Below are 20,323 nucleotides of genomic sequence, written 5' to 3'. Positions count from 1 at the left end.
TATCCTTACAGAAATTACAATTTAGGGACTAGGTGCTGGCTGGCGAGGGAACATTCGGCTCTCTCACTTCTCCCCTCCCTGCTCTGGGCCCCAGCACCTCTGGTACTGGGGGCAGGGAGAGGCAGGAGGAGAGCCAGCAGGGGTGCTCCGAAGTCACCTGCTGGTGGTGAGGAGGTGACCTTGGTCTCCTTCTGGCTGGTCTGATTATCTCTGCTGCTGGGCACCTAGCAGGTGCCGTGGTCTTTGCCTACAGGACACATGTAGGTTTCTGGGGATAGTGTGGCATTTTGTCTTGTCCATGTTCATTTCTGAGAACCCAAGCTCCTGATAAACACATTAAGCTCTTCCAGGATGTCTGTCTTCTTGCAGCACTGGGGTGGGAGTGGGGCGGGGCTGCAGTAACCAACCAGCTGGGGAGTAAGATTTTATTTCCCCTTTCTTGTAGGCATTTCTCATGTAGATGAGTGCTTTTCTGAATCACACACTTCCTTTGGTTTTTTGGAGGAATACGCCTTCTTCCCTCCCCAATGACAGCGGAGATGGGGGTGGCATGTATAACTTTTGGCCATGTACACTGCGGCACATTTGATGTCTTCCTTCATGTGTGGTAAGGATGACTGGGCTGGTTGGGAATGGCAAGACCAGTTAGCCACCTCTTAATCAGGCCCTGGGGAGATGGTTGACTTCTCTTTAGAAAGTGGGGGACTTGAAGTTTGAGCAGGGACCCTGGTTCCTAATTCTGGGGTTACAGAAAGAGACTCTCCAGTTATACTTAATTTGTCACAATCCCTGACATGCCACCATTTGGAGGTCCTTTGTGCAAACAACTGACCTCATACAATACTAACACCCCTAGGTGTGTTAAGGGGTACTGTTGTAGGTTATTTACAAAGCAGTTTTGCAAACTGTGTTAACTCAATCCTGCTTATATCAAAGCTGAGAGTGGTTGGTATCTAATTTCTGTAACAGGGGTCAGAGACAGAGAGAAACTTTTAGAGGTCCTAAACACTAAAAAGATTATTGTGATATTCTCCATGTGTAATTCCAAACTTTCATAAGTTTTAAATATGCTAGGGCCCGCCCCTGTGGCCTGGTGGTTAAGTCTGGTGTACTCTGCTTCAGTGGCCTGGATTTGGTTACCAGGCTCAGACCTACACCACTCGTCAGTTGCCATGCTGTGGTGGCAGCTCACAGACAAAAAGAGGAAGTTTGGCAACAGATATCAGCTCAGGCTGAATCTTCCTAAGCAAAAAAGAAAAGACAAGAAAAGAAAAAAGCTAAATATTTTTTGAAATTGCACAAACTCACAGCATGTTGAAATTCAGTTCATTCTTTGTCGATGTCCTCTTTTCTCATCTTATTTTGGGTCCCTGTTCTGCTGGAGCCCTCAGCACGTGCTTAGTTTGTCCTTTGGGTTACTCAGGGCTGAGTGGGGCCTTTAGAGCCCTGGCAATGGGGCCCAGCCGCTCCCAGCTCCTCCCTTGCTCCTCACCTCGGGTCCCCAACCACCCAGGCACTCCAGGCTGCTCTATTGCTGCCCCTCGTCAAGGACTTCATGCTTCTCAGCCGCAGTTCAGGCTGTTGCTTAAACTTGGAATCCCTTTTCCCTTTCTTTCTCTGCCCTATGTAACAAGGCTCAGTGCCAATGTCACCTCTGAAACTTTCCTCAACCCCTATCCCTGGGAGCTTTAACTGTGTTTTGTTCTTGTCATAGCACTGAACACAATATATTGTAATTAATTCTTTTATTTATTTATTTCTTTATTGAGGTCACATTGGTTTATAACATTCCTGCTCCCACTGAGAGCCTTTGCAAGGTGAGGGGCTCATTCTCAGCAATGACGAGTGAATAATCAGCTGCTCCAAATACCAGCTCTGCAGCTCCCTGTGCTCTGAGTCTAGAGCGTGTGTCCAAGGTTGAGGTGACTGGTAGGGACCGCAGGGTAAGATCTGGCACCAGGAACATGTTAAGCGTGTGTCCTCCCACCTAGACCTCTCTGTGCTGAACCAGACCTAGAGATGTAGCAGGAAGAGTCTGAGCTCAGGAGACCGACCCCTGGGTCAGATCCCGACTCCAAGATAGTAGCTGTGGGACCCTGGACAAGTCACTGAACCTTGTGAGGCTCTGTGTCCTCCCCTGTAAGATAAAGATAAGAATAGTACCTGCCCCCCAGTGTTGGGGTGAGAATTCAATGAGATAATTATATTCAGAACTCAGCACAATGCCTGGAAGGGAGCAAGCACCCAATAAATATTACTGTTTTCAGGATTAATGATAGTATTTTTTAAAAAGAAAATCTTACTTATAACTAAATGCACCAGATTTCAGCCTCAAAGTCACTGCTGTGTGACCTTGGATAAGTCAAGTCCTCTCTACGAATAGGACTCAAGCTTCCTCATGTCTAAGAAGAGTTGTTAGATTAAAACTGCACTGATGTGAGAGCTTTCCCTTCACATGGACATGAGAGAGGATTCTTCTCCTTGAAAGGAAATGAACTCGGTATTATTGAGCTCTTCTTACATGCGCAGAAGGCATCATGGTGAATACAGCGAGTGCAGGAGCAGAGGAGGCCCAGGGCAGGGTGGGGAGTGCAGCTGGAGGGGGATGCTTCGGAAAAGAAGAGGAGAGCCTGGGAGCAGATGCAGAGGTGGCACTGGAGATGTCCCCCTGCACTTCCTCATGTGGAATGTCTTGTGTCCCTGCCCTCCCCACTCCCTTCCCCTTCTTCCCATCTTTGTACACACTGGCCCTCACTTCCTTCTATCTGGCTTTTCCTTCTGATGTTAACCCACTTTTGCTGGCTGGACTCGCCAATCACTTTGCCAGTTTTGAGGGCAGCCCCTGAGCTCTGTGCTGAGTGGGAAGGGCTGCAAGGAGGAGGAAGCCCCCATGACACGTTGCTGAGTGGGGTCTCCATTGGTGACAACACAGATGAAAGAGATGGGCTGCGATTCTATCTTCCTCCCACTGAGCTGGGCAGCATGTGGAACCTGGGTCAAGACACGGGGATTTGGCAGCTTAAACCCTGACAGGCAGCTGACCTTTCTGGATGACCTAGGCCTGTGTTTACCATTGAGTAATGATGTAGTTTCAAATAAGTCTCTGAACTGAAGACTGGAGGCCACTGTGAATGACAGGTGCAAAGGGGGTGAGGAGACGGGGGCCTGGTATTTATTGAGCACTTCTGTGTGCCAGATTTTACAACATACAGATACACAAATCTTTTACATATATAGTTTTAAATAATATATTTAATTATATAAATATATTATCTCCACCCTTTTTAAAGATAAAGTCCTCTCAGGGGTCATCTCCACTTCACACCGGAGGAGACAGTAACTCCCCGGGTTACACAGCTTCTTCATTACCCAAGTCTTCCTGACTCCGAATCCATGCTCTCTCCTCCACGTGACACTGTTTATGCCCTTCCCTTCCACACTCTCATTCATAAGATTTCAGATCCAAACGTTAATATTACAGGATTCAGGCCTGTCTAGGAACAGGTACTAGTATCCTCTCTTTTTCTCCCCCCAATCTCCGCAGAACTTTCTAGAATTCCTCTTTCGGTCACACTATCTGAAATGCAAACAAAGAGAGATTCCTTTGGGTAAATAAGTGTCCAGCCATATTCTGATGCGGGGAAAACCCCATACCTGAGTATCATAACATTTTTCCTCCTTCTGCCTTGTGCAGAATCCCTAAGCCTTCCCTTATTATGGTCTCAGAAATGTTGATTCACCTTTTAATTACAAGTTTTGTTGTTTCTTTTGCAAAGCTGTTTGGAAGAACATTCATTTTACAAAGGGTGACTCTGTGGAATGTTGGTCACTAAGGACAGGTCTGTTCAACCTTGGCCACAATCGGGAAGGCCAGCCTCTATACGAGCGGCAGACTGACTGACCAAACTCGTTTCTTCTTCCTGAGAGCACAGCAGATTACAGGTCCCAGCTTTCCTTGCAGGTACCTATGGCTGTGAGACTGAGTTCTAGGCAATGGAATGTGAGCAGAAGCGCTGTGCACCACTTCTGGGGCGAAGATTCTAACTCTCCTCCCCCACCCCTGCACAGTCCTCCATTCTCTTCTTCCTGTCGCTAGGCTGAAGCACACACATAGGCAGATGGTCCTGGAAGCCAAGTGTTGTTGGTGGTGAATACCACGAGATAGAAGGAGGCTGGTCCCCAAATTTCCACTTGGAGGAAAGCTGCCTGCTGTTCAAGAAGACCCATTTTGGATTTTGTACCAGGGAGGAATAAACCTCAATTGAGTTAAGCCAGTGAGATTTAGGGGGTTTATTTTTTGTAGCAGCTAATTCATATAATGTGAACTCTAGTTAGTCAGATCACTTTTGACAAACCAGTTTTATCCCTCTCTCCCATTCACCTACCCCTCCCCATGACTGCTTTCCTAAAGAGAGTGAATACTTTTGGGAATTCTAATTTCTTGAAGTCAGTATTAATTTTTCCTGAATAATGGTGGTAGTGCAGCTGTTATAGAATAGTATATTTTTTTCTTTTCTTTTTTTGGTTGAGGAAGATTGGCCCTGAGCTAACACCCATGCCAATCTTCCTCTATTTTGTATGTGGGGTACCACCACAGCAAGGCTTGATGAGCGGTGTGTATGTCCACACCTGGGATCTGAACCCACAAACTCTGGGACACCAAAGCCAAGTGTACAAACCCAACCACTATGCCACCGGGGGACCCTGGAATACTACATTCTTATTGATTTAAGGCATGCCAGCCCAGGCTGTAACTCAGATGTAATTTTATTCCTTCTTTACAGGCTGGTGAGGCTCAGGACTTTGGGGTTACAGCACTGTGCATTTGATTGGCACAGGAGAAGAAATGTTTGAGAGCCCTGGGATTTCAGCATGAGACGGAGGTAGTATAGGATAGGAAAAAGAACGAGTTTTGGAGCCCTGAAAATCTGGATTTAAATGCGGGTTCTACTACATACTGGCAATGTGATCTTGACAATTAATCTCTCCAGGTTTCTTCACCAAGAGTTAGAGGCTGAGAATGCTCAACTCCTGGGCTGTTGTAAGGATGAGGAAATAATGCAAGGAAAGTGTCTAACACCTAGTGACATATCAGATAAATATTTTCCCTCTCCTTCCGATGTGTTCCTTACCCTCAGTTAGCTTTTAAACTCCCAAAAGCCAAAAGCTATTGTTTACAACCTCTATGGAGCACTGGTACTATGAATAGAACCACAATTTAGTTGTCATTACCTTGGGCATTGTTCTCCAGACCAGAGACCCAACTGGGCCCTCACCCACTTTACTAGCTCTTGAGATCATTAGTGTTGGGGTGTCCTAGTGTTTCCTTCCTTGTGCCTTGCTCAGAAGGTTCCTGTATGAGGCGAGTTTCAGTCTACATGAGTGGTATTAGCCAAGTTCCAGTGTGGGGTAGACCAGAGGAAGCTTGACTGGAGTGCTGGAGTGAGGGCAGGTGGCGGTTGGAGCCAATCACAGGGAAGAGGGAGGTGTGCTCCCTGAGGAGAGAATGGGTTTAGGGGTGAGGAAGTGGAGAAACAAGTATGCATCTGGGATTTCAGCTGTGGAGTGGATGGTAGCTGGATTGAAGCATGGAGTCAAGGCATAGTTGTATAACAATTGTGGACTGAACCAGGAGCAAGGGAGACTATGATACTGGAGGTACTAATTAGGGAAGTGAAGTCTTCGATTAGATAAGAAACATCCAAAATGTAAGTGGAGGGGTGGACTTAAATAGGAGGAGGGATCGTTTTTTCCGTTATTACAGCGGATAAAGTAGAGTCAATGGGTACAAATAGATGGGGATAGAATAGGAGGGAATTTTTTCAAACTTGCAACTATTTTCTCAGTGAAGGATGTGATGGGATAGCCGGCGCAACCCGCATGATGGAGGTTGGAGCGAGAGGCAGATGAGATGGAGACTGGAGGAAAGAGAAGAAGAATGAAAGAATCATCTTGGAAGGTAGGAAGTGAATTTTTTAGGGAAATGTTAGATTTGGTGAGATTTCCAAGCAGTATTGAGTGCCTGGGCTGGTCTTTGAATGGAGAAGGATGAAATGGGTGGGGTGGAGCCGTGTTACCCCTGCCAACCCCAGTTGAATCAGCCAACCTCAGACGCATGAGTGAGTCCAGCTCAGATCAGCAGAGTTGCCCAGTTGAGCCCAGCCTAGATCCATTGACCCCCTAGCCAAATCACAGATCTGGGAGACCAATTGTTATTTTAGGTCAAAGAATTTTGGGGTAGCTTGTTATCCATTGTTATTGTCACTATAAATATCTGGTACAGGGAGTAAGGATAAGGGAAACAGAGAGGATATGAGGGGTGATGGATAATGGAAACATTCAGGTTCCATGGGTTGAGGTTAAATGCTTGTTGGAGGTGGAGATACTAATGTAAGTGAGCTGAAATCTTACATAGAAATAATGACTCAGGTTGGCTAATGCCACAGAAATAATTTTATTCAGAAAAAGGATAATTTTGGAAGCAGTAACCCTGTGATTCCTCAAACAATTGCCAGAACTGAATGCTCAAGTTATTTTAGATCCTCATCATGTGGTACTGGAGTTCTAGGAATAGAGAGCAGCCAGGAAATGTAGTAGGAAAGCCCACTCTCCTCCAAGGTATTAGAATAAAGATGACATTTGGGAGTGGTCACTGAAGGAGGCTAAGGTTCCTTGATCATCCAGACGGTAAGGAAGTCTTCCTCCTACAACACAAAGGTAATCATGACACTTTCCAGAAATTCCTGCTACCAACAAGCTTCTGTGCTGCAAAGGCTGGCAGGGACCCATGCTTCCCGTAAGCAGCTGTCTATCTCATACTCACGTTTTAAACAGCGATTTGGCAGGAGTGGCCACAACCATTACTGCAGCATTTTTGTCCCCTGGGACAAGACCCATCTCCGCTACACAGTTCAGCACAAACTCCAGCACTTCCTTCAGGCAGCTGTGGACAGCTTCTGGGTCTTGATCCAACTGAAAAAGCAATCAGTCTTTTTAGAACTCAGACTGGCTCTGTAGAGCGAGTGGGACCCGGTGTTGAGAGAGAGAGGGCTGAAGTGCCTTGGTCCCTGGTGGACCTTTAGCCTCTTCCTTTCTTGACACCCCCAATCTTCTCCCTCTCAATCGTCAAGGCACAATGTATTGTTTTGTCTGCTGGAAAATGTATGGATGGCCAGCAGCGGCTGCATCCTGGGAGAAGAGGAGATCACATACATTGCTGTTAACTCCTTTCTTTTCATTTCTTCTGGGCCTAGATAATTAAATCCCAGATCACAAAGAGAGGCAGCCTCCCGCCAATTCTATGTGCCTTCAGGTGCCAATTAACAGAGTTCCATAGCCTGCCCCTGCTCCCTGCCTGAATGAGAACCCCAATTATGTAGTTTTCCTCCCCATACTTAACTTCCAAACCCTGTTCCCTGTCCAGAGAGAACGCCCATTATAAGTTCTTGGTTTTCCTTCTAGAGACAGTCTATCTGTCTATCTATCTATCTATTTATCATCTATCTATCTGTCATTTATGTGTATGCATATTTTGATAATATTCTGAAAATATTTTAAATTCATGTTTAGATAAATGTCAATACCATTTGGAATGTATATTTGGCCTGTTACATAATTGGTTAAATTGAAGATACAAATTTGGTCTGTTTTCTGATCTTTCCATTGTGTAACTCTTTATATTTATTTCTGTTCTTTGCTTTATCATATGGCATATAATTTTATACTAGTTGCAGAAATGGGCCATTAAAAATTTGCGATTCCTGGCATCACAATGAGTCCTTGTTGATAGGCATGCATAGTTACCTGAAACACAGGCCTATTCACGAGTAATTTACCTTCAATCATCATTGTTTTTATGTCTTTCCTCTGATACGCTTTTGGTAGAACACAATTTGGCAGTGAGGAAGCAAACATTGTAATCGATTCTGCATCATTTTGGCAGAGTTGCAACAATATTGTTCCATACCCTGATCCAGTAGAGATATTAGATGAATTTCTGTATTGTACTTGCTTTTAGAATTTCTTCCTCTGTTTTTACTCTGAGTCTCTATTTCCTACCAACTTGTAACATCATGACATTGATCGGTGCAAGTAAGGTATTTCATACCATCTGGTTTAGTAGCATTAGTGCTGTCAGCATTAGTATTCAGTCTAAAGAGATACCGTTATGTCAAGAGCTCTCTGCCTCAGCTTGTCTTGTTTTGCAGAACCTGCCTGGCCCCCAGGCCCAGGTTCCCTCCGCAGTCCCATACGGTGAAGCAGACACTGACATGAAGAGCACATCTCCAAATTTCAAGGAGTCACTCCTGACCTGAGTGGAGGCTCCCCAGGTTCCCAGAGCCTCAAAATTAGTCTTTGAGCATCAGTGAAGTAGGTCCAAGAAGCTGGTTAAGACCCTACAGGGACTTCTGGGGAAACGTATATAGAGCTCTGGATGAAGGTGTGCTGTGCTTCAGTTGGCTACTCAGCTACTATCAGGAGATTCTCTACCTGATTCTGACCCTGGAGGTCTCTGGGCCTTTGTTTCCTCATATGTAAAATGGAGCCCTTTTATCCAGGAGGGGAAATGACGTTTATTCTCCAGTGTCAACTCCAATCCATAGAGATGGCTGTCTGATGCTGTGTTGAGAAGGCTGGGAAGCCTTGTCCAGGCTCCAAGAGAAAGAGTGCTAGGATTGATTAGCAATGTCTGAGAGTGTAAGAAGGGGGCCTGGTGGGATGTCTGCAATGTACTTGCTGACCTTGGACAAAATCAGTATGATCCCTCCATGTTTCTGTTAGCTGTTGTTAGTTTATGGTGGGAGGGTTGAAAGCTTCTTGTCCCCACTCATAGCAGTTTGGTACTCACTATATTTATTGATTTCTCACCACATTTAAAGCGCAGATGAAAGTTATTCAGGAAGCACAAAGATGTAAGATAGAGTCATGACCTTCAAGCAGCTTAGAATCTAACAATGAAGGTAAGACTTATGTGTAAGGTACTAGAAATAGCAGTTTGTGAGAAGTTTCCTGAGAGAGGTTCATCTGAGGGACTAAAGGGGCTCAGAGGAGAGAAGATATTACTTCCATTGGATTAATGAGAAAGGTGACTCTTGAAGTACATGGACTTTTTTAAGGCAAGGGGAGGTGGTAGAGTGTGGTGAGGACAGAAAAGAATTACTAGCAGAAGTTCCCTAGGGGAAAATGCAACAGGGTGGGACCAGCGAGAGGTGCAAGAGGCTCATAGGGTACAAAACTTAAGAAATGGCTTGCACAACCTTAGGAGTGAACACTTTTTTCAATTTTGCACCTGAGGTGTCTCATCTCCACACCTCTCAACCTGAAATACAGGGAATCCAGGAAGAATGACCAATGGAAGGCTGGATGAGTATTAGAGAAGAGTTGAAAGTTGAGCAGGAAAAGTAGGCAGGAGACAAAGTTTCAGAGGGCAGATCTTGAGGACCTGGGGAGTGTGGATTTCATTTGGGAGGCCAAGTGAGGGATATGATTGCAGTTTACTTATGAAGATTATTCTGGTAGGAGAGCAGAGAATGGACCAGGAGTCAACAAGCAGGCAAACTTCAGAAGGAAGGGAGGGGCAGGGAGAGTATCTGGGAAGCCATTGTGCTGTCCAAGATGGGGAAGTCTGGGCTTGAAATACAGTGTGGCCATGTGGGTGGAGAGGAAGAAACACACACAAGAGACAATTTCTAAGAATGGATGGAATTTGGCAACCAGTTTAATGTAGGGGAAGGAGAGCGAAGAAGGGAGAGGAGTAAGAGTTGAATGTAATACTCTTTGGGGAGAAGAAAAAAATACAGTGAAAAGAGTCCAGGAGAGAAGAATGTCAGGAGATTGATGAAGTGGGAAACAATATCAGATACCTCAGAGAGTAAAGACTTTGGCTGCTGAGGAGAGTCAAGAGATTTGTCAATAGGACCTGGGAGAGAAGTTTCAGGAGAGTGCAGGGGGCAGCAATGACTATAGTCAGTCTTCAAGGGGATAAGGAATGAGTATGGGGAAGTAAGGATGAGAATTCAGTTTAGTCCTTTGAGAATGTTGGTGGTAAAAGAAAAAAGAGATCGAGATGATTTGTGTTTAACACGATTAGGAAAATATTTTTTCTACGTGATCCAATATATTTCTAGCAGGAGACAAACAAACTGGTGGAGAGCAAGACACAGGGGAGATGGAGGGTGGCTGATGAGGTGGCAAAAGGGGAATAGTGGAGAGTCCAGATGGAGGGGTGACCCAGGGAAAGGAGGGGAGAAAGCGGAGGCAGAGGAAGAGAGATTCTGCAGTCAACGTGGGTCCCTGCAGTGGCTCCTTGGCTAGAATATCTTTCCTTCCCTTCTTTCTTCCCCTCCTGCCCCTGCACGCACTGCTCCCTGATAATCCCACTTTCTGGCTCCCTCATTCAAAGAAGAAGGGGGCTGCCTCTTGTCTGGACTCACCCAAACGTTGGAAGGGTCTCAGTGCAGCCTGAAGCTCCTGTACCTCTAAGCTAAGGGTGATGAGGCTCACAAGGAGGAGGAGGCCTCCCAACTTCATGTTGCTGTTGGAAGTCTCTGGTCAAAATGCAGCAGGGCTGAGAACAGTGGAAATTTATATGCTTCTGTCCACTGGGCTGTAATGCAATGTCAGGGGTGGGAGGAACTGGGGACAGTGGGAGCCTCAGCTCTGCCTGGAAACTGACGTTTCTGGAGATCACACAGCATGTGTACCCTGAGTAAATGCCACGTTGTTACCTAAACAAGTCTCCGAGCCAAGGGAACACCCTCCTCTGACCAAAAATTAAGACTCCTAAGCCAGGAAAGCCTTGATTGACTGAGAAAGGAGGTGGGGGTGGGCACTAACTCTTATTATGTATTTTAATTCACTCATTCATATTTCAGAACAAGTAACAAAGTCTTCTCTGGGCCAGGCACATGGTGGGTATGAGGAATACATCCTTATCGAAATTGCAATTTAGGGACTGGGTGCTGGCTGGCGAGGGCACAGTCCACTCTTCCACTTCTGCCCTCCCTGCTCTGGGCCCCAGCACCTCCAGCACTGAGGGCAGAGAGGGGTGGTAGGAGAACTAGCAGGGGTGCTCCCAGGTCACTTGCTGGTGGTAAGGGGGTGACTTGGTCTCCTTCTGGCTGGTCTGATTCTCTCTACCACTGGGTACCTAGGCAGGTGCAGTGGTCTTTGCCTGTAGGACACATGTAGGTTTCTGGGGATAGTGTGGCATTTTTTCTTGTCCATGTTCATTTCTGAGAACCCAAACTCCTGATATACATGTTAACTCTTCCAGGATGTCTGTCTTCATGCAGCACTGGGGTGGGAGTGGGGCGGGGCTGCAGTAACCAACCAGTTGGAGGGTGAGATTTCAGTTCCCCTTCTTGTAGATACTCCTTATCCAGATAGCGATTTTCTGAATCACACACTCCCCTTGGTTTTTTGGAGGCATATGCCTTTTTCCCTCCCCAGTGACAGTGGGGATAGGAGGAGGAATGTATAACTTTTGGCCATGTACACTGTGCCCCATAAGATGTCTTACTTCATGTGAGATAAGGATGGCTGGGCTGGTTGGGAATGGCAGGACCAGTGTGCAGCATCTCCATAAGGCGCTGGGGAGACGGTTGACTTCTCTTTAGAAAGTGGGTCACTTGATGTTTCACCAGGAGCTCTGGTTTCTGATTCTGGGGCTACAGTAAGAGACTCTCCCTGCTATACTTCATTTGTCAGTCCCTGTAATGTCGCCATTTAGAGGTCCTTTGTGCAAACAACTGACCTCATACATTGGTAACACCTCCAGGTGGGATAAAGGTACAGTTATAGGTTATTCACAAGGGAATTTTGCAAACTTCCTTAGCTCAGTCTTACCTTCTCAAAGTTTCGATTGGTTGGTGTCTAATTTCTATAACAAGGTCCAGGCCAGAAAGAAACTTTTAGAGATCCTAAACACTGAAATGAGAACTGCAGTGATACCCTCCACATATAATTCCAAATTTTCAAAAATGCTATACAGATTTTTTAAAAGGGCACCAACTCACAGGCATGTTGAAATTAAGTTTGTTCTATGTCGATGTTCTCTTTTCTCACCTTATTTTGGGTCCCTGTTCTGCTGGAATCCTTAGCACGTGCTCAGTTTGTCCTTTGGGTTACTCAGGGCTGAGCGGGGCCCTCAGAGTCTGGCAATGGGGCCCAGCTGCTCCCTGCTCCTCCCTTGCTCCTCACCCCGGGTCCCCAGCCACCCAGGCACTCCGGGCTGCTCTGAGTGCTGCCCCTTGTCAAGGACTTCATGCTTCTCAACCGCAGTCCAGGCTGCTCCTTGAACTTGGAATCCCTTTTCCCTTTCTTTCTCTGCCCTATGTAACAAGGCTCCGCGCCAATGTCACCTCTGAAAGTTCCAACTCCCACCCCTGAGAGAGTTAACTTCCTTTTTGTACTTATTTGGTCATAGCCCTTAGCACACTATATTGCAATTAATTTCTGTATATTTTATTATTATTTTTATTAAGGTCACATTGGTTTATAACATTCCCACTCCCACTGAGAGCCTTTGCAAGGTGAGGGGCTCATTCTCAGCAATGACTAGTGAATATTCAGCTGCCCCAAATACCAGCTCTGCTGCTCCCTGTGCTCTGAGACTAGAGCATGAGTCTAAGGTTGAGGTGACTGGCAGGGACCGGAGGGTAAGGTCTGGACACCATGAAGACGTTAAGCCTGTGTCCTCCTGCCTAGGCCTCTCTGTGCTGAACCAGACCTAGAGATGTAGCAGGAAGAGCCTGAGCTCAGGAGCCCGACCCCTGGGTCAGATCCCGACTCCAAGATAGTAGCTGTGGGACCCTGGACAAGTCACTGAACCTTGTGAGGCTCTGTGTCCTCCCCTGTAAGATAAAGATAAGAATAGTACCTGCCCCCCCAGTGTTGGGGTGAGAATTCAATGAGATAATTATATTCAGAACTCAGCACAATGCCTTGGAGAGAGCAAGCACCCAATAAATGCTGCCGCTTTCAGGATTGATGATAGCATTATTTAAAAAAGGAAATCTTACTTACAACTAATGCAGCAGGTTTTAGCCTCAGAGTCACCACTGTGTGACCTTGGATAAGTCATGTCCTCTCTATGAATAGGACTCAAGCTTCTTCATGTCTAAGAAGAGTTGTTACATTAAAACTTCACTGATGTGAGAGCTTTCCCTTCACATGGACACAAGAGAGGACACTTCTCCTTTAATGGAAATGAACTTACGTTATTGGTATTATTGAGCATTTCCATGCGTCTAGAAGGCACCATGGTGAATACAGTGAGTGCAGGAGCAGAGGAGGCTGTGGGCAGGGTGGGGCGTGCAGCTGGAGTGGCGAGCTTTGGAAAAGAAGAGGAGAGCCTGGGAGCAGATGCGGAGGTGGCACTGGAGATGTCCCCCTGCACTTCCTCATGTGGAATGTCTTGTGTCCCCTGCCCTCCCCACTCCCTTCCCCTTCTTCCCATCTTTGTACACACTGGGCCCTCACTTCCTTCTATCTAGTTCCTTCTCCTGACATTAACACGCCTTTGCTGCCTGGACTCATCAATCACCTTGTGAGTTTTGAGGGCGGCCCCTGAGCTCTGTGCTGAGTGGGGAGGGCTGCAAGGAGGAGGAAGCCCCCATGTCACGTTGCTGAGTGCAGTCTCCTTTGGTGACAACACAGATGCAAGAGATGGGCTGCGATTCTATCTTCCTCCCACTGAGCTGGGCAGCATGTGGAACCTGGGTCAAGACACGGGTATTTGGAAGCTTAAGCCCTGACAGGCAGCTGACCTTCTGGATGCCATGGGCCTGTGTTTACCACTGAGTATGATGTATTTTCAAACAAGTCTCTGAGCCAAGAGAAATAGCTTCTTCATCTAATACTCAAAACTACTGAAGACCGGAGGGCACTGTGAATGACAGGAGAAATGGGGTGAGGAGACGGGGCCCTGGTATTTATTGAATGCTTCTGTGTGCCAGATTTTACAACATAGGCATACACAAATCATTTATGTATATACTTTTAAATAATATACTTAATTATATCTATTTATTGCCTTGACCCCTTTTAAAGACCAAAAGTCCTCTAGAGTCATCTCCACTTGACACAGGAGGAGATAATAACTCCCCAGGTTACACAGCTTCTTAATTTTCAAAGTCTTTCTGACTCTAAATCTATGCTGTCTCCTCCATGTGACACTGTTTATGCCTTTTCCTTCCACACTCTCATTCTCCAGATTACAGATCCAAACATAATATTACAGGATCAGTGTTGGTCCAGGAACAGGGATGGTCATCTTCTCCCCCACCCTCCAATCTCTACAGAACTATCCAGAACTCCTCGTTCGGTCACACTACCTGAAATGCTAACAAGGAGAGATTCTCTTGGGTAAACAAGCCTCCTGCCATGTTCCAATGCAGGGAAAACCCCACATCTGAGTATCACAGTTTTCTTTCCTCCTTCTGCCCTGTCCATAATCCTCCAGCCTTCCTTTATTACATGTTCTCAGAAACGTTGATTCACCTTTTGATTATAAATTTTATTGTTCCTTTTGCAAAGCTGTTTGAAAGAACATTCATTTTACAAGAGTGGCTCTGTGGAATGTTGGGCCACTAAGGACAGGTCTATTCAACCTTGGCCACAATCAGGAAGGCCAGTGTCCATATGAGCGGTAGGCTGAAGGACCAAACTCATTTCTTCTTCCTGAGAACACATCAGATTACAGGTCCCAGCTTCCCTTGCAGGTACCTACGGCCGTGAGACTGACTTCTAGGCAATGGAATGTGAGCAGAAGTGCTGTGCAGCACTGCTAGGGTGAGGCCCCTAACTTCCCTCCCCCACCCCTGCACACTCCTCCATTCTCTTCCTGTTGCTAGGCTCAAGTGTATACATAGGCAAATGGTCCTGGAAGCCAAGTGTCGACGTGGGTGAACACTGCAAGATAGAAAGAGACTGGTCCCCAAATTTCCACTTGGAGGAAAGCTGTCTGGTGTTCAAGAAGACCCATTTTGGATTTCACACCGTGCAAGAATAAACCTCAATTTGAGTTAAGTCAGTAAGATTTGAGGGGTTTATTTGTTGCAGCAGCTAATTCATATAATATGATCTCTAATTAGTCCCATCACTTTTGACAAATCCGTTTGATCTCTTGTTCCCATCCATCAACCCCCTACCCCGCCCCCCCCGCACCCCCCCCCCCCACAGACATACGCGCACACACTGTACTCCTTAAGAAAGTGGGTACTTTTTGGGAATCCTAATTTCTTGAAGTCACTATTAATTTTTCCTGAATAATGGTGGTGGTTATGGAATACTACGTTCTCATTGATTTAAGGCATGCCAACCCAGGCTGTAACTCAGATGTAATTTTATTCCTTCCTTTCGGGCTGGTGAGGCTCAGGACTTTGGGGTTATAGCACTGTGCATTTGATTGGCACAGGAGAGGTAATGTTTGAGAGCCCTGGGATTTCAGCATGAGATGGAGAAAGTGAAGCTCAATGAAGAGGAGAAAAGAAAAGGGTGGACCAATGTCTTGGAGTTGGACCAGCTTGAAATATCTACAGGGGCTGCCCAGTGGTGTATTGGTTAAGTCTGTGCGCTCTGCTTTGACTGCCTAGGGTTTGCATGTTCAGATCTGGGGCACAGACCTGTACACTGCTCATGAAGCCATGCTGTGGCAGCATCCCACATACAAAATAGAGGAAGATTGGTACAGATGTTAGCTCAGGAACAATCTTCCTCTGCTTAAAAAAAAAAAAAAGAAGAAAAAGAAAAAACAAGAAAGAAATACAGATTCATGGTCTGCCAGTGATTTTCATTGCCTGGATCCAAATACACCAGTCAGAAAGCAGCTGCCTCCCAAGTTAGCATCATTGTCAGGGAAGATGGTGGTATTCTCACAAGCCCCGCCTTCGAGGTCCCTCTTTATGTCTCAAAGTTTCAGGAGGAGCCAAGATTGGTAACCTCTATTTTAGGGACTGTTCAATCAGCTTGGCACACAGACTGTATCATTGATCCAGGTCGTTCAAGCGCTTGGTCCCCCAAACACTACCCAGAATCCTGTAACAAGTCCCTAACCAAGTGTTAGGAAACCCTTCAGTGTCAGGTCCTAAGCCCCCAACGCTGCACATGGTTCCCACTGTGGGAGAGTGGTCAGTACAACCGCTTTCAAAGTGGTTGACTGGAGTTAAATTCCCAGATAAATATACATCCTGCATTTTTATTGTTTGAGGTAGTAGTGTATAGGGAAAAGAGGGGGTTTTTGGAGCCCTGAAAATCTGTATTTAAATGCACGTTCTACTGCATCCTGGCAATGTGACCTTGACAATTAATCTCTCCAGGTTTCTTCATCAGGAATCAGAGGCTCAGATTGCTCAACTCCTGGACTGTTGTAAGCATGAGGAAGTAATGTAGGGAAAGTGTCTAACACCTAATGATATATCAGCTAAAACATTTTCTTTCTTCTTCCGGTGTGTTGCTTATCCTCATGTTTTAAACTCCCAAGGTAAAAGGCTATTCTTTACAACCTCTCTGGAGTGCTGGTACTGTGACTAGAACCACAATTTAGTTGTCACTACCTTGGGTATCATCCTCCAGATCAGAGGCCAACGGGGCCCCCAGCCACTCTACTAGCTCCTGAGATCATTTGTGTTGGGGTGTGCTAGGGTTCCGTTCCTTGTGCCCTGCTCAGAGGGATCTGGTATGAAGTGACTTTCATGCTATGTAAGCCAAGTTTCAGTGTGTGGTAGACCAGAAAAATCTCGGCTGGAGTGAGGGAAGGTGGGGGTTGGAGCCAACCAGAGGGAGCAGGGATGCGTGCTCCCTAAGGAGAGAATGTGGGTAGGCAGAGGTGGGAAGCAGAGAAGCATTTACAGACGAACAGTGGTGTCTGGGATTTCGGCTGTGGAGTGGATGGTAGCTAGATTGAAGCATGGAGTCAAGGCCTAGTTGTATGACAATTGTGGACTGAACCAGGAGCAAGGGAGACATCTATGATACTGGAGACAATAATTAAAGAAGTGAAGGCTTTGACTAGATAAGAAGCATCCAAAATGTAAGTGGAAGGGTTGGACTTAAATAGGAGGAATTGTTCTTTCCATTATTATAGAGGATAAAGCAGAGTCAATGGGTACAAATAGATAGGGATAGAAAATCAGCGAACTTTGGTAGACTTGCAAGTATTTTTCTCAATGAAGGATGTGATGAGGTAGCCAGTAAGACCTGCATGGTGGTGGTTGGAGTGAGAGGTAGATGAAACGGAGATTTGAGGAAAGAGAAGATGTATGAAAGAGTCATCTTGGAGGGTAGGAAGCGAGTTTTCTAGGGAAATGTCATGAGATTTCCAGGCAGTATTGAGGGCCTGGGCTGGTCTTTGGCTTAGGAGAAGGATGAAATGGGTGGGGTGGAGCCAAGTCACCCCAGCCAACCCAGTTGAATCAGCCAACCTCAGACGCATGAGTGAGTCCAGCCAAGATAAGCAGAGTTACCCAGTTGAGCCCAGCCTAGAATCATTGACCTCCTAGCCAATTCACAGGTCTGGGAGAATGATTGCTATTTTAAGCCAATGAGTTTTGAATGTAGCTTGTTATACATTGTTATTGTCACTATAAATATCAAGGAGTAAGGATAAGGGTGACAGAGACTATATGAGGGCTGAGGGATAAAGAAACAGAGACAGGTTCCACTGGTTGGGGTTAAATACTTGTTGGGGGTGGAGGTACTAATGTAAATTAGCTGAAGTCTTACACAGAAATGATGAAATGATTCAGGTTGGCTAATGCCACAGAAATAATTTTATTCAGAAGAAGGATTATTTTGGAAGCATTCACCCCATGATTTCTGAAGTAATTGCCAGAACTGAACACTGATGCCAAAGTTATTACAGATCCTAATCATATGGTACTGGGGTTCCAGGAATAGAAAGTAGCCAGGAAAAGATAGTAGAAAGCCCAACGCCAGGTACTGGCACAAAGGTGACATTTGGGAATGGTCACTGAAGGAGGCTAAGGTTGATTAATCATCCAAACGGATAAGGAAATCTTCCTCCTACAACACCAAGATATTCATGACACTTTCCAGAAATTCCTGCTCTTTGCTACCAACCAGCTTTCTCCACATGCCACCCAGACTTCAGTGAGCAGAGGGGCGGATGGGTTCCCTTCTGTGCTGTAAAGATCAGCAGAGACCCATGCTTCCCGTAAACAGCTCTCTATCTTATACTGATGTCTTGAATAGCGATTTGGCAGGTGTGGCCACCACCATGGCTGCAGCATTTCTGTCCCCTGGGACAAGCTTCATCTCCTCTACACATTTCAGCACAAAGCCCATTAGTTCCTGGAGGCAACCTTGGACAAGTTCTGGGTCTTGATCCATCTGAAAAACAGTCTTTTCAGAACTGGGCTGGCTCTGTAGAGGGAGTGGGACCTGGTGTTGAGACAGAAAGAGAGAGGGCTGAAGTGCCTCAGTACCTGGCGGATCGTCAGCCTCTTCCCTTTTGACATCCCCAATCTTCTCCCCTCTCAACCTTGAAGGCACACAGTACTGTTTTGTCCATGGGGAAACATACCAATGGCCAACAGCTGCAGCATCCTGGGAGAAGAGGAGATCGAATTGCTGCTAACCCCCTTTTTGTTTCTTCTGTAACTAGATAATTAAATCCCAGATCACAAACAGCGCCAGACTCCCACCAATTCTATGTGCTTTCAGGTGCCAATTAACACTAAGCCCCACAGCCTGACCCTGCTCCCTGCCTAAAAGAGAACCCCAAACTTACACCTAGTGCTACTCAAAGTGGGTTCCATGAGCCAGCAGCATCAGCATCCCCTGGGAGCTTGTTATAAACTCAGCTTCCTGAGCCCCACCCCAGACCTACTGACACAAGATCTATGGGGCTGTGTTCCAGCCCTCTGGAGTTTCATAAGACCCCAGGTGATTCTTATGCATGTTGCTGTTGGAGAACTCCTGTCATACAACACTGCTGAAAAGGCCTACCCTATCAAGTTAGGGGCATGGCAAATGCAGGCTGGCTCTTACACTTGTGAGGCAAGTGAAGCAGATCTGGTGGATGATAATTCTCTACACCATGCGGGGGAGAGAACTCCTTCATCTGTGGGATTCCCTTACACACTCCTCCACCCCCTGTAGCCCACCTCCTAAAATGTCTGAGTTTGGCCCTTGAGCCTGAGACAACATAGAGGTGTGTTAGGAAGTGTTGCTTGGCTGATACACGCAGTCCTAACTCCTCAACGCCCCACTAGTTCCCAGTCCATTTTAATGCACCCAGCAAATTTGTGGTGGTTTCGATCAATCCCTGCCTTTCAGTCAAGGCAGTAAGGAAATGAAGTTTCTGTGATGAATAACAGCTCCCAGCCACTGTTGGCAAGAATCAGTCTGGGAAGGCATAAAGATTGATGGAATGAATGAACAGACCTGTGTATTTCACACCAGTGCAGACATGTGTTTGGGTACAAGATACAGGCTAAGTTGTCCATAACCATGTTCTCTCTAGCCCTTGCTGAGGAATAATTTGGTACCTTAATGATATTTAATTTTTATGAGTATTCCCAGCCTTTTCAAGTTTACAAATACTTCTAAAACAAGATATTATTAATCTGTCTTCATGGTCTTCTAGCCCTGGAGGAAAGAGCATCTTTTCTAATTCTCACAGAGGCTACCACTGGCCTCAACTGTAGCCACCTTTTCTGTGCAAGGGGCCTGGTAGCCATGTCCCAGCAGGGCTAAGCATTCAGTGGGTCAGGGATGCAGAAGGCAGGGCTTGCTGCTTTTACCTTGGTCTTGGGCTGGCCGGCAGACACGGCCGCATCCATTGCCGACACACAGACATCCTACAGCACAGTCTCGGTGACTTTGGCATTCTTCCACACAGACACCTGCCACGAGAAAAATTCACCTGAAAACTGTTAAGCCTGGCAGGATAGCCGGGGAGGACTGCGAGGGGGCTTCTTTGTTTTAAACTTTTGTTCAATTCAAAATACGTACATATGGCTTCTACATAGTTTTCACTTTTTAAGTGTGATACATTTTTATTTTTAAAAGACAAAATGTACTCAACTATATAAAATAAAAAGTGAGTCTCCCGTCCCTCAGTCCATCGAGTCCACTTCCCAGGGGGTAGCTTCTGTTTCCTGTGGCTCCTTCCGGAATTTACAAATATACGTATAAGAACATCAACAACACACACGCATGCATATGCGAAATGTTAGTAGATGTTTGTCTGCTAAATTACAAATACGTGGGCTGAGGCCATACAATTTTTTGGTGTTGAAAAAAATCTTCGTTAGGCAGTTTAGCAACATCCCTCAGAAGATTTCAAATGCAAATTTGG

General features: G+C 46.0%; 2 long non-coding RNA genes across 2 annotated transcripts in view; one reads left to right on the top strand and one right to left on the bottom strand.

Annotated features, from left to right (window-relative positions):
- The first annotated feature begins 454 nt into the window (after window positions 1–454).
- LOC123276413 (uncharacterized) overlaps window positions 455–20,323 on the top strand; it is a 44,518-nt gene continuing 24,649 nt past the window's right edge. The window contains exons 1-2 of the long non-coding RNA XR_011493510.1: window positions 455–607; window positions 5,847–5,959. This is a non-coding gene — a long non-coding RNA (uncharacterized lncRNA). The remainder of the gene's footprint in view (window positions 608–5,846; window positions 5,960–20,323) is intronic.
- On the bottom strand, window positions 6,436–10,588 carry LOC123276412 (uncharacterized). Its single transcript, XR_006512847.2, has 3 exons — window positions 10,434–10,588; window positions 6,824–6,972; window positions 6,436–6,704 (listed from the first exon to the last, which is right to left on the bottom strand). It is a non-coding gene; the product is annotated as an uncharacterized lncRNA (long non-coding RNA).

The sequence above is a fragment of the Equus asinus genome, chromosome 13 (assembly GCF_041296235.1).
Source record: "Equus asinus isolate D_3611 breed Donkey chromosome 13, EquAss-T2T_v2, whole genome shotgun sequence".
NCBI classification, from domain to species: Eukaryota; Metazoa; Chordata; class Mammalia; order Perissodactyla; family Equidae; genus Equus; species Equus asinus.
Note: the sequence above shows the minus strand (reverse complement) of the source record. Positions and strands in the feature narration are given on the sequence as shown.